The following is a 12,500-nucleotide window of genomic DNA, read 5'->3' as shown; positions in this document are numbered from 1 at the left end:
GGCAAAACTGACAGATTGACAAAAACACACACACACATATAGACAGATAAATAGATAGATAGATAGATAGATAAGCATGGTGTAAGGTCTGTATACATCATCTCAACGGTATCGTAGTCTCTACACTAACTATACATGTATGTATGTATTTTTAATCTAATGTCAGTTATAGAAAGGCAATACACGCACATATATACAAAAATACTCGCTCTCTCTCCTTCGTAACATACCAGCTATCATCCCCAGTCTCTATTTTACACGAACACACAATGCGTATAATACATAGGTAGACATACACACAGCACTCTTTTAGAATTTACTCGTACCCGCTATCTTTTATCATTCGCTTTCCGCTCTTGTTTTCATCTTTGCATCGTACTTATTTGAGAAGGAAGCAAGAGACGGAGACGTAACGAGTGTATATATATAGAGAGAGAGACTTATAATAATAGACAGAGAGAAGAATGAAAAATACATATATATATATACACACACATATATATATACACACACACACACATAAAGAGAGAGGAAAAGAAGAGAGAGAGAGCTGGGCAGAGACCGTAGAAGCAGAACAAAAATATAGAATCCGGGATATATATATTAGAGAATATATGTAAAGAAGAATAATTAAAAGACGTTACTTACTTCCATATAGAGGCACGTTTGAAAAGAACACAGAGGAGAGAGAGAGAGAAACTGAGACATTAAGAGAGAGAGAGAGAGGAAGGGAGCGAGCTAACGAGAGAAAGAAAGAAACATCGAAGCGAGAGATAGAGAGAGAGAGAAAGAGAGCAAAAACACACGTACACATACGCGCGCACATACAGCGTCAAACGAACGAACGCATGCAGCTTAGACACGGACGGACACACAGACACCGACCCACGGTGTTTGTGTGTGTCTGTGTGTGTAATATGTACAAATGCATGTGTATATGTGTGTGTGTGTGTGTGTGTGTGTGTCTGTGGTTGATAGTTAAAATGTACAAGAAGCGGGTGTGTGCTAGATAATTTTCTAATCAAGCAAGATTGCCACTACCACCGCCACCGCCACGATCGTCACTGCTATCACCACTGCCAGCAGCAGCAGCAGCAGTGGCAGAAGTAGCAGCAGCAGCAACACCACCACTACTGCAGCCAGGGGCCCCTAGTGATAGACATGGTCTCAAAACATAACCACATACGGACACACAGACACCGCTGAAAACATTTAACTTCCCCCCCCCCTTCTGCCCTCTCTCTCTCTCTCATTCTTTCTTACTATCTTTTTTTCTTACTCTCTTGACCCTCCTCCTCGTCCTCTCCCCCCTCTCTCTGTTTGCTCTGTCTATCATCATCTTCTCTTCTCCCCCACCATCAGCTTCTTTCTGTCTCTCATTAACACTTTCAATAATCATCTAACCTTTTCGCTCAGTCTTTCTTCTAAGTATCTCTCACCATTGTTTTCTCTCTCTCTCTCTCTCTCTCTTTCCAGCATTCTCCTTACACACACACACATCTATCTATCTACATATATACATATATATGTGCGCGTATTCGTTCTCATTAATTGTTTCATGCTCACGCATCTTTACACAAACACGATTTTCTCTACCTGTTCCTCATCCCCCTCCCTCTCTCTCATCCTTTTCTCTCTTTCTCGCTTCTGTCTCTTTCTGCATTTCGCTCTTATTTCTCTCGCTTTCTCTTTCCCCTTCGTTTCTTTCTCAATTATTCTTCTTCCCCATTGGCTTCCTTCTTCGCTCATTTACGCTTTTTCTCATTCTAACAACACACACGTATGTCTACATACATACATATCTATATACATACATATACATTGAGCATTGCATTTTCTTCATTCTTTTTTCCCTCCCCCCGATCGTCCGTTTTATTCTTCCTTCGTTCACAGACTTGATTTTCTTTTCTTTTGTAAGAGAATTTTAACAGAGCGATCAGACTCTTACCCTATCTTTCACAATTACTTTAATGCTTTGTTATTTTCGTTGCACATTCATACATACATACACGCGTCTATAACATATAAACACACTCGGTATGTTCGTCTCCAATTACTTTTCCCTCTCGTCCGTCAAGCAACTTATTCTGTCTATATTTTTCTCTTTAATTATAAATGGAAAACAACAGATACAAGACAAACTACAGAAACACTACATCGATCAAGAAACATGCTTCCGTTACAAACACACACACATACACACTTGTGTGTGTGTGTGTTAGTGTCATGTCATTTATGAAGTTAATCAGCATTTTAAGATCGCCGAGCAAAAACTACATGGTCGAACCAACGAAAGAAGCCTGGATGTGGTCACTTGGCTTGCTCGAAAGAAGCCTGGATGTGGTCACTTGGCTTGCTAGAAATAGAAGCCAACTTTTCCTCAAACTTCGCTCAACCGTCTTAGAAAATAAGGAAGAGCACTTTGGATAGCGACAGGACGGTCAGCGATGGAGTGCCTTTGGTTTTAAGTCTACCACTCGCTTAGAGCTGACCTAGGGTTAATCAACAGCATATCTGTGTATGGACGGATGGATGGATAGATAGATGGATAGATGGATAGATAGATAGATAGATAGATCGATCGATAGATAGATAAGCATGTACATGAGTGAAGAAAGGAACGATTAATTTCAGTACGAAAGAAAAAAAAAGAAAGAAAAGGAAAAAACGGGATGTTTTGCTCTGACGTGTATATCCACGGAAACACAATGTTTGGAGTTTATATGTTCCAGCATGACCGCAACCACACGGCTGAAACATAAAAAAATATGCGCCCGTGTGTGTGTGTGTGTAATTTTGATTAAGCCACTAGTGATCATATTATTTCTGAAACGAACCCCAAAGGTCTGGCTGGTGGCGATGGTATATATATTGCGAGAAGCGTGTGGGAGGGACCAGAAGTATGGATGACAACTAAGGATTAAGAGGAATAAGATAATCCATTCGTAACGGCGATTACGACAAAGAAGATGATGATTAATAATGAGTGAGCGTAGCATTGGTATATCTGCTTCTAAAATAGGAAAGATGATTGAGACTCTTTTTTTCTTTCCAATATGTGAGAAGATAGACATTAGTGTCCTTTTAGGGTTTTTTTTTAAGCCGCGGAAGTAAATGGGAACCGGATCGTACGAACCTAGTTACCCTAACATGTGATGGTTGTGTTACTTATATGAGCTTACGAAGTAGACGTGGGGAAAAAAATGCCGTTGATATTATAAAAGCTTCCACAACGAGGAGAAGAACATGTTTTCGTTCGGACCAGATTGAGCATTTCGAAGTGTGTGAAATAACGGGTATTTTTAAAGCGGAAGGGAGAAAGAGAAAGAGAGAGAGGCAGAGAGAGACAGAGGTGAATGAATTAAAGGAGAAAGAGGAGGAGGAGGACAACTCGAGTAAAGGTAGGAGTGAATGAAAGAGTAAGTTGACCTGACCAACAACAGCAAAACAACCACCGTCCATTATAGTCACACACACATTCACACACGCAGACGCACACATTGCTGTAAGAGACGTGCATTTAATACATACACACACACACGCACACACTAATGGATGTGGGGGGGGGGATTACTCCAACCATTTTGAGACGCATGCATAACGTGTCATACACAATATACAAAATGCGTGGTATACATACATATATATATATATACATATATACACACGTTTGGGATAAAGATATTTCAACATCGCTGCTGTCCCCCTCATTAATACAGTCATCGCCACAGCATTACTCAAGGATCCTCCACCAGTGGAGACGCATTAGCAATCTATACGTACGAATGGAGTGTGTTGTTTATATCAACATGAAGCCTTGATAAAACAAAACCTATTGTAATATAATTCACAACATTCCAACCGTGACCAGCCCGTTTCATTCTTTATCTTGTTTCTTTTTTGTTTTGAATTTCTTTTTTTTTTTCAGACAGTTTATCTACATCTATAGAGATCAACGGATATTTAACTTCTTTTTCTAGCCGGTCGATCGACCACGTATGTAGAAAGTTGCCTCGTTAGCTCAGTGTGTGTGTGTGTTGTACGAGCATGCATATGTACGTTTGTGCTGTTTTCTGCCACCCATCACTGGAATCTGTCGCCGTATTACAAACACACACGCACAGAGCAACCACAACAACAACAACAAAAAAAGCCACAGTACTCTGAGTAAGTGTGTGCGCGCCTTTAGCTGTCAGATTCTTGTTGCCATGATCACACAGTGACTGACTGGTTGGGCTCTCTAGATAGTGGTATTGTGTTTGTCTAGAATGAACAGAAGGGTGAAAGAAAGAGCTAACAGAAAAAAGTATTAAAATAAAAAAAAAACATACACACGAGAACAGGAGTTAAGTGAATGAGCGAACCTTTAATACAGACACACAGACACAACAAAAGATGTCTGTTCATAACACACGCACACGCACGCACGCACACATACACGCGTAAACGGAGCAGAGTGCATGAACGCAATCAAAGCAACAGCAGTCACTTGGCATGCACACAGCAAAAGCAGATCGCACCTTACACAACTGAACACTAAACACACACACACACACACACACAGACACGGAGCGACGTTAAGAACGTACAGCTGGCGATGAATAGAAGTGCATGTTTGTAGATACACTTAGACAAGTGTGGATACATTTACATACTCTTACAAATCGGCAGTTGCACGCAAGTTATATATACGGTCAGGTGCATAGATAGATAGATAGATAGATAGGTAAATGGATGGATAGATGGATGGTTAGGGATACATAGAAATATGAATTGATATCTAGACAAATACGTTATACACACATATGTACACATAGAGATAGATAGATAGATAGATAGATAGATCATGTCAAAGGTATAGGCCTTTGGTTGGAACCAGTTACACTACCAAAAGTTAGTAAAACGAACGCAGTTTTGCACGAAATCCCAGTACTTCACACACTCGCATACACACACACACACACACACACACTCAAAGCCAAGTTTCGCCCTACACTATCTACAGTATCATCATCATCATTCCTATTGTTTATGCCTTCTAGTGAATGCAGTTGACAGAAGAATGATAGCGGAGGTGATAATAGGCTACTGACAACGACGAATATGATGATGATGATGATAATGATGATGATGATGATGATGACGACGAGGATGTGGTGGTGGTGGTAGACGTATGGCTGTTTACTGTAATATATGAAAAAGCATGTGTGTTAGTTATTGTTCTCTTTTTTTTGTTTGTCTTTTTTTTTTACCAAAGAGCGGGACGAGGTAAACTTGTCCGAACAGTTACTAAGTAACGTTGTTACTGCTTAGCCCTAGGTCGGCCTTACTTGAGCAGACTTTATGACCAAAGGCATTCAAACAATGACCATCACTTTTTTTTTTCCATTTCCACGAGAATGTACTCCATTTTCTTTTCTTTCCTTTCCTCTTTTGTTGAGACGGCGTGGTCTGACTGAAGTGAGATTCTGGCTGTTATTTCCAGGACGGTCGAATGCCTGCCTATGTAAGCGTCTGCCTCACTTCTTAGCTCGAAATCATGAATGTTTTTTTATCTTGGTGGTGGTAATGGTGAGTGGCGGATAAGTTGAGAGTGGCTGGTGGTGGTATTTGTGTCGGTGGTTCTTGTGGAATTCAGCAGTGGCCTTGGTGGTAGTAGTAGTAGTAGTAGTAGTAGTAGTTCCGGTCTGTGTTAGTAGTGTTTGAAGTCGTGGTGGTAGTAGTAGATCTTGTTTTGTAAGTTATGTGGTCGTGGTGCTGGTAATGTTGGTAGTTAAGCTATGGTTGTGGTTGAAGTAGCAACGGTGAAGGCTGTTTGTTGTGTTGCCTATAGTGTTGTTGTTGTTGTTGTTGGTGGTGGTGGTGACGGCGCTGTTGGTTGTTTTGTTTGGAAACTGATCAAGGATGAGCTTCACGTGAGAAAGAGAGAAAGAAAGAGAGAGAGAGAGAGAGAGAGAGAGAGAGAGAGATTCTCGCAACAACGGCGTTATTACGCAATACAAGACACGCAAAACAGTCTAAGCACGCTTCCTCACTCTGGATATTGCCAAGGTACCATTCTTAAAAACAGGAAGGTAAACAATAATACATTCCGACCAACGACGATGTTGTTAAAAACGGTCCGTCGACCTGCTAGAAAATGCAGCCAAATCCCAATCACGTTGCACTCAGCCACCTTCGAACGGTAAGAATCATTGGATAATAAATCCCTGAATGGACTGCTTCAATTATCAGACTGGATTATCATAGCTGGAACGCTTTTGGATCATCAGACTTCTCAGTTAAGTCTGACTTGGTGCTAAGCAACAACAAATTAAAACAATTTTTGATATGATTATTTCTGTTCAATCAAGATCATTATTAATTAATATATCACAAGTTTTTTTTTAAATGTTTTCAAAAAAAAAGAAGAAAAAAAGAAAAAAAAACGAAGAAAACAGCAAAAACAGAAACATCATCATCATCAACTAGCAGAATGAAAATTTTGATTGATCGATCGATCTTTCAAATCAATCGATGAGTTAATCATTTAATCAATCAATAAACTGTACTCCAGCCGTTAAGCCGATTCTCCTATACAATGCGCGTGTTGTGTGTGTGCTTGCATATAAAGATGATTTAAACAGAAAGTATGTGATCCCAAACAATGTATATATGCATGATGAGGAGGAGGAAGAGGAAGGAATGAAGAGGAGGGAACATTTACTCCCACACCGTGTGGTTTGAGGAAGACTTAGCTGCTGTTTCTAGTAGGTCGAGCAACTATGTAGAGGCTCGAGTTGTGATCGATGATAATGATGATGATGATGATGATGAATTTGGAAGCAAAATATCATAACAACGAGTCATATATATCCGGTCAATATGTAAATGACAGAGATTTCGCTTAGAGTCCCTGGAGGGATGATTCAAATAGACTGACTCCTATGATATTTGAAATCAGAATAAGAAGATAAACAGACGGAACTAAAGATATTATAACACCTTTGGTCAAGCTGAAATTCAACTGACTTTCTGATGAAAGCGGATAGTCAAATATATATATATATATATATATATATATATATATAAATGGACAGAGTCACTTAACAAGAGGAGTAACTAAATAATAATAATAATAATAATGATAATAATAATAGTCTCTTATTTAGGCACAAAGCCCACAATTTTGAGGGGAGAGAGTTGGTCAATTACATCGACCCCAGTGCATAACTGGTACATCATATCATCGATCCCGAAAGGATGAAAATCAAAGCTGACCTCGGCGGGATTTGAACTCAGAACAAATGATGCCAAAATAATCAGTCTGACTGGTGATGCTAGTGGTAAGTAAACGATCTTGTGTGTGTGTGTGTGTGTGCGTGTATATATATATATATATATACGCACACATACATTAATTCTTTCTCTCGCACTTATAAAGTCTGTGTATACGTGTGTGTGTGTGTGTGTGCGCGCATTCATGTAGGCTACATAAATAACTTAAATTCATTATCGACAATAGGGAGGGGGGATGGGAAGAGAAAGCGAGATGATGGCAGTAGTTTTCAATGGGGGAACGAATTAAAACAACTGTGATGGGGATTCCGAAAAATCACAGCGAATAAGCCATTTAAACAAGATAATGATGAACACATATTTATACATACTTAGACTACTGAATCGATAGACAGATAGATAGATAGATAGATAATATATATATACACACACACACACATATATATATATATATATATATATATACACACACATATATATATGTATGTACATCCACACGCACGTACATATTTTGCGTATATATAATTAATGTGCGTGTACATTTGTGAATGTACGTTGTCAGAGAGAAAAACAAGAATTACACAAAAAGCCAGAGAGAGATAGAGAGAGAGAGAGAAGGGGGGAAGAAGAGAAAGAAAAGAAAGTGAGAATGAAAGAGGGAAAAGGAACACAAATAAGAGAGAGAAAAGGAAAGAAAGAAAGAGGAAGAAAATACGCGAAAAAAATGGCTAAAAAAAATATAAGGTTATCTATAAGAATTACGACGAAAACGGCAGGAATGGTAAAACAAGAGCCGATTCCATAACACGACACAGCACATACACACACATATACATATATATATATATACACACACATACGACACATACACAGTAGACAGAGTTATATATTTATATACATATATACATATAAACGTGTGTGTGTTGACTTACAGATGGTAAAAGTAAGGTAACTGCATATTCCTGGGGGTACGAATGTGTATTGTATTTTTTTCCCCTTTTGTTCTGCTAAAATGTTATGTTTATATATGTTTTTCTTCTTTTAATATATATATATATATATATATTTTTTTTTATGTATTAACCAACCAAGTGCTCGCCGGTGGACACCCCCGTTTTTCTAAAAGTACGCGCTGGTGGTGTCAGCGGCGACAACAGCGGGGACCGACTGGGAGTCGCGGCCGTAGGAGCCTTACTACAACAAACGAGAGAACAAGTGAAGGTAGGGGGGAAAACACTTAGAAAGAGAGAGAGAGAGAGAGAGAGAGTGTGTGTGCGAAAGAGAGAGAGAACGAAGTATAAAGAAAAAGAGGAAGAGGAGCAGAAAGAGAAGGAGTCGGAGTCTGTTGAACAGATTTCAGATACGAAAGAGAAAGCAAATCGAAGATAAGAGAAACGATGTGGAAAAGATATAAGGAGACGATATAAGGAGAAAAGATAGAGTAGGATATATACTATGTCTCTATGAGAAAGACCAGAAACTGTATTTATACTAATTATATTTGAGTAGAGATGAGGAAGAACGAGGAAGGAAAAAGCGAGAGAGAGAGAGAGAGAGAGACAACGAAAAAGGCAGAGACATAGAGAGGCAGGAAGTCACAGAGTAGCAGTAGTAGGAGGAGGAAGACACAGCGCTCATACTCTCTCTCCCTCTTTATAGATGTGTGTGTGTGTGTGTGAAATATGTGTAAAGAAAAGGCAGAACGGTAGCGAGAGAGGAGCAAAATTGAAGGTGAGAGTTGTAGCAGGAGTAGTAAAAAAAAACAAAAAAAAAAAGGTGCGTGCGGATCGGTTGGTAGGTCGGCTGGTCGTTCGGTCGGGTGGTTGGTGGGCTGGTTGGTCGGTCGGTCGGTCGGTCGGTCAGTCTTTATTTTCACCACTGTATACGGACAGGCAGACAGACACTCAAAACACGCATTTACATACATGCAGACCAAGAGAGTTAACAGGAGTGGTGGGAAGAGGAGGAGAAAAATATGAAGCGAGGAGAAGGCGGAGTAACAAAACGAGTCGTGGTGAGAGAGAGAGAGAGATAATATGGAAAAGATGGAGAGAGATAGAGAGATGAGGACACACACACACATATATATACATGTATGTATATATATATATATATATGTATATATATGTATATGTATATATATTCACACACGCACAAAGATTTAATAATGAAGATAAAGCGACTGTTGGAAAATCATTCGTGTCAGTTAGTTTATGGAGAAGTAAAGAGGAAACGAATAATGAGAGAGAGAAAGAGAGAGAGCAAGAAATATGTGTTGATTGCGTATATATACAGACATGCATACATACACATAGAGAGATAGATAGATAGATAGATAGATAGATAGATAGTTTATGAATATACCATGCGAGGAGTAATTACAAATCTATATACATCCGCACAGATTCATAATTATAACAATTATAAATTGATTATATATACTACAGATTGTGTGTGTGTGTGTGTGTGTGCCTTAATGAAATCACAGTCCATATAACACTCTTCTTACGATGCCTCGTTTCACACACACACACACACATTGTACCTTTGGAATTATCAAACTAGGAGAGAGTTGAAATGAGAGAAAAACATCGAGAGAAAAACGGAGAGAGAGAGAGAGAGAGAGAAACAAAGCGAAAGAAACGAAAACAGAAAGGGTTACATACACACACGCACTAGAAGCAATATATATATATATATATATATATATATATATATATATATATATATAGAGAGAGAGAGAGAGAGAGAGAGAGAGAGATACACAGAGAAACAGAGAGAGAGCATCTTATGTGAAAGAGTCAACTATTTTAGAAATTGTTAACAAACAACAATCGGAAGAAAATATTAGAATAACAGAAATTTCTTTCAACTAGAAACGATTCTATTTTTTTAAAGGAGAAGCAGGAATGGGATACATTCCAATGAATCTACCCTGGTACATGACTGGTATACCTTCTTCATTGTTATTTTTGTTTTTATTTTTTTTTTGTATATATTTTATTGGAGGGCTGGGTAAATAGAATAACTGGTGTGATTTAATTTAGCGCATATCTTTCTTTAATTTTTTTTTTCTATTTTTTTTTAGGTTGCAGAATGTTAAAGACAAATGAATCGACCTTCATTATTGCAGACAGTTATCTATTAATTGAATGCAGACCAAAAATTGGAATTAAAAAAATATTTTCGAAAAGACAAAAAAAAAAAAGAAAGAAAAGAAAGAAAGCTGATGCCCAGAGTGACTCGAACTTAAAGAACAAATTCAGAACCGTATGATGTAAATGATAAAAAAAAAAAAAAAACAGAAAAAAGAAAAATGAAAAATATGTATTGATGAAAAAAAAAAAAAAAAAAGAAGCGTTCATTTTGCTTCTTTTTCGAAGAATGAAATATTAATGGATTTCTTACATTGGCACAGTACCAGGGATTTGTATAAACGATGGTACTAAACGATCTGCAATTCTTTATACCTGGACCGTTAACCACAACAAGGATTTCTAATAGAAGCACACGGCCAAATGTTTGTAGAAGGTTGCAGTCGATCATATCGGTTGCTGCTTTATTACAATCGACCCTCCAGGGATTTAAAAAAACAAACTGCACAATCAAACCCCGGCCAGGAGATGACTGTGTCCCTACATATCACAAAGCTAAATACATATACACACGTGTGTGTGTGTATCTATATATATATATACATCTGGGAGATGGTAGAGTCAATTTTAGTCGGCCTCAGTTACCTGATTGGTACTTTTAACTTTATCGATCTCCGGAAGATTCTAAGTTAGAATTAAGTTCGGCGGAATGTTTTCTTTCTTCCGGGGTCGATAAAAGAAATACCAAGCAGGTGCTAGAACCGACAGATGCCACCAGCCACTACATCAGAAATTATTATTATTATTATTAAATCATAAGGCGGGCCACAACTACCCACCCATATTTTTTTGAGGTGGCATTGACAATAATAATAATAATAATAATAATTATAATAATAATAATAATAATAATTATAATTATTATAATTATAATAATAACAATAATTATAGCAGTAATCCTTTCTTTATTATTGCCACAAGGGCGACGGATGAGCGGACGTTAAAGGGACAATAAATAATAGGAACAACAACAACAACAACAACAACACATAGCCAGAGCAATAGTAGTAATAATACGTATCATTATAACCATAATGATGCTTTAAAGATGGGCGAAAATGATGATGATTTTTAGATACGAAAATAGTTATAGGCACAAGGGCCACACACATTTAGTGGGAAAGAAATATCGAATATATATATATCAACTCCGGAACTTAACAGCTATTATATATATTTTTATCAACATGAGAGCACGAAAGGCAAAAACCAAAACTGCAGCGGGATTTGAACGCCTAACTCGTAAGGTTAAAAGGATGTAAATAGATACTACCTAAGCATTCATTCATCCTGCCGCTCTACCGATTCTGCCATCCAATACTCTCTAGGCGTAATTCGGAAATAAGTAAAATGGTTTGGTTCCAAGGAATTTAAAATGCGTTTTCAGAGACGGCTCTCCGCGAAAATTTGTCCACAAATACATGAAATTGGCAGGGAGAAGGAATTATACACATAATAATGATTAAAAAAAAAATATATATATATATAAATATATGAATTTGTGAGGGGCATTATCGATATAAATGATGTGAAGCAATTCTGACTGAGAATTGAACCTGGCTCGCGAAATGAGCCGAAAACTTACCGCTGCACCACAGCAACCACTATAATGATAGTAATAATAATGTTAGTTCCATGGATGTTGATTTGTTTTGTTTTTCTTTTTTTTTTTTGTTTTTTTTTGTTTTGTTTTTTCGTTAACATATAGGAAGTGGGATGTTGTAACGTTCATACTTTCCCAGGACCATGATCGTATGATAGAAATGAAACGTTACTAACCGGGAATCGAAACTGGAACGCAAAATTACCTCTCCACGAGGCATGAATGAGACTTGTTATTTATGAAAAAGGAATAATCAAGGGAGAAATTGAGAAGTTGTGATGTTCATAAGAAGAAATGAGAAATGAAACGGTGAAGAGAGACAGAGTGAGGTTAAGTGAGGTAATCGTGGTCGAAATGACAACTACGAGTAGAAGGAGGAGAAGGAGGAGGAGGAGGCCTAATAGAGAGGGGTGGATTAGAAATTAAATTGACACTGATTGGAGAAAGACACAAGAAGACATGCA

The 12,500-nt window shown here is 37.9% G+C and overlaps 1 protein-coding gene and 1 long non-coding RNA gene across 22 annotated transcripts in view; one reads left to right on the top strand and one right to left on the bottom strand.

The window, feature by feature from the left end:
* The window catches only part of LOC106867583 (zinc finger homeobox protein 4), a 672,925-nt gene that overhangs the window by 286,871 nt on the left and 373,554 nt on the right, over positions 1-12,500 (bottom strand). For 2 of the 21 annotated variants that reach the window (XM_052974076.2, XM_089364795.1), the window contains exon 1: positions 12,019-12,500. This exon is cut by the window's right edge. The exons of 13 other annotated variants lie outside the window; for them this stretch is intronic. The gene's annotated coding sequence lies outside the window, so the exon portion shown is untranslated. Of the gene's footprint in view, positions 1-648; positions 1,165-8,210; positions 8,362-12,018 lie in introns of those variants that run through there. 6 more of the 21 variants (XM_052974081.2, XM_089364804.1, XM_052974082.2 and 3 more) reach the window with 4 other exon arrangements.
* Positions 1,164-12,073, top strand: LOC149132394 (uncharacterized). Its single transcript, XR_016244680.1, has 2 exons — positions 1,164-7,325; positions 10,367-12,073. It is a non-coding gene; the product is annotated as an uncharacterized LOC149132394 (long non-coding RNA).

This window comes from Octopus bimaculoides, chromosome 16 (genome assembly GCF_046866305.1).
Source record: "Octopus bimaculoides isolate indiv1 chromosome 16, ASM4686630v1, whole genome shotgun sequence".
NCBI classification, from domain to species: domain Eukaryota; kingdom Metazoa; phylum Mollusca; class Cephalopoda; order Octopoda; family Octopodidae; genus Octopus; species Octopus bimaculoides.
Note: the sequence above shows the minus strand (reverse complement) of the source record. Positions and strands in the feature narration are given on the sequence as shown.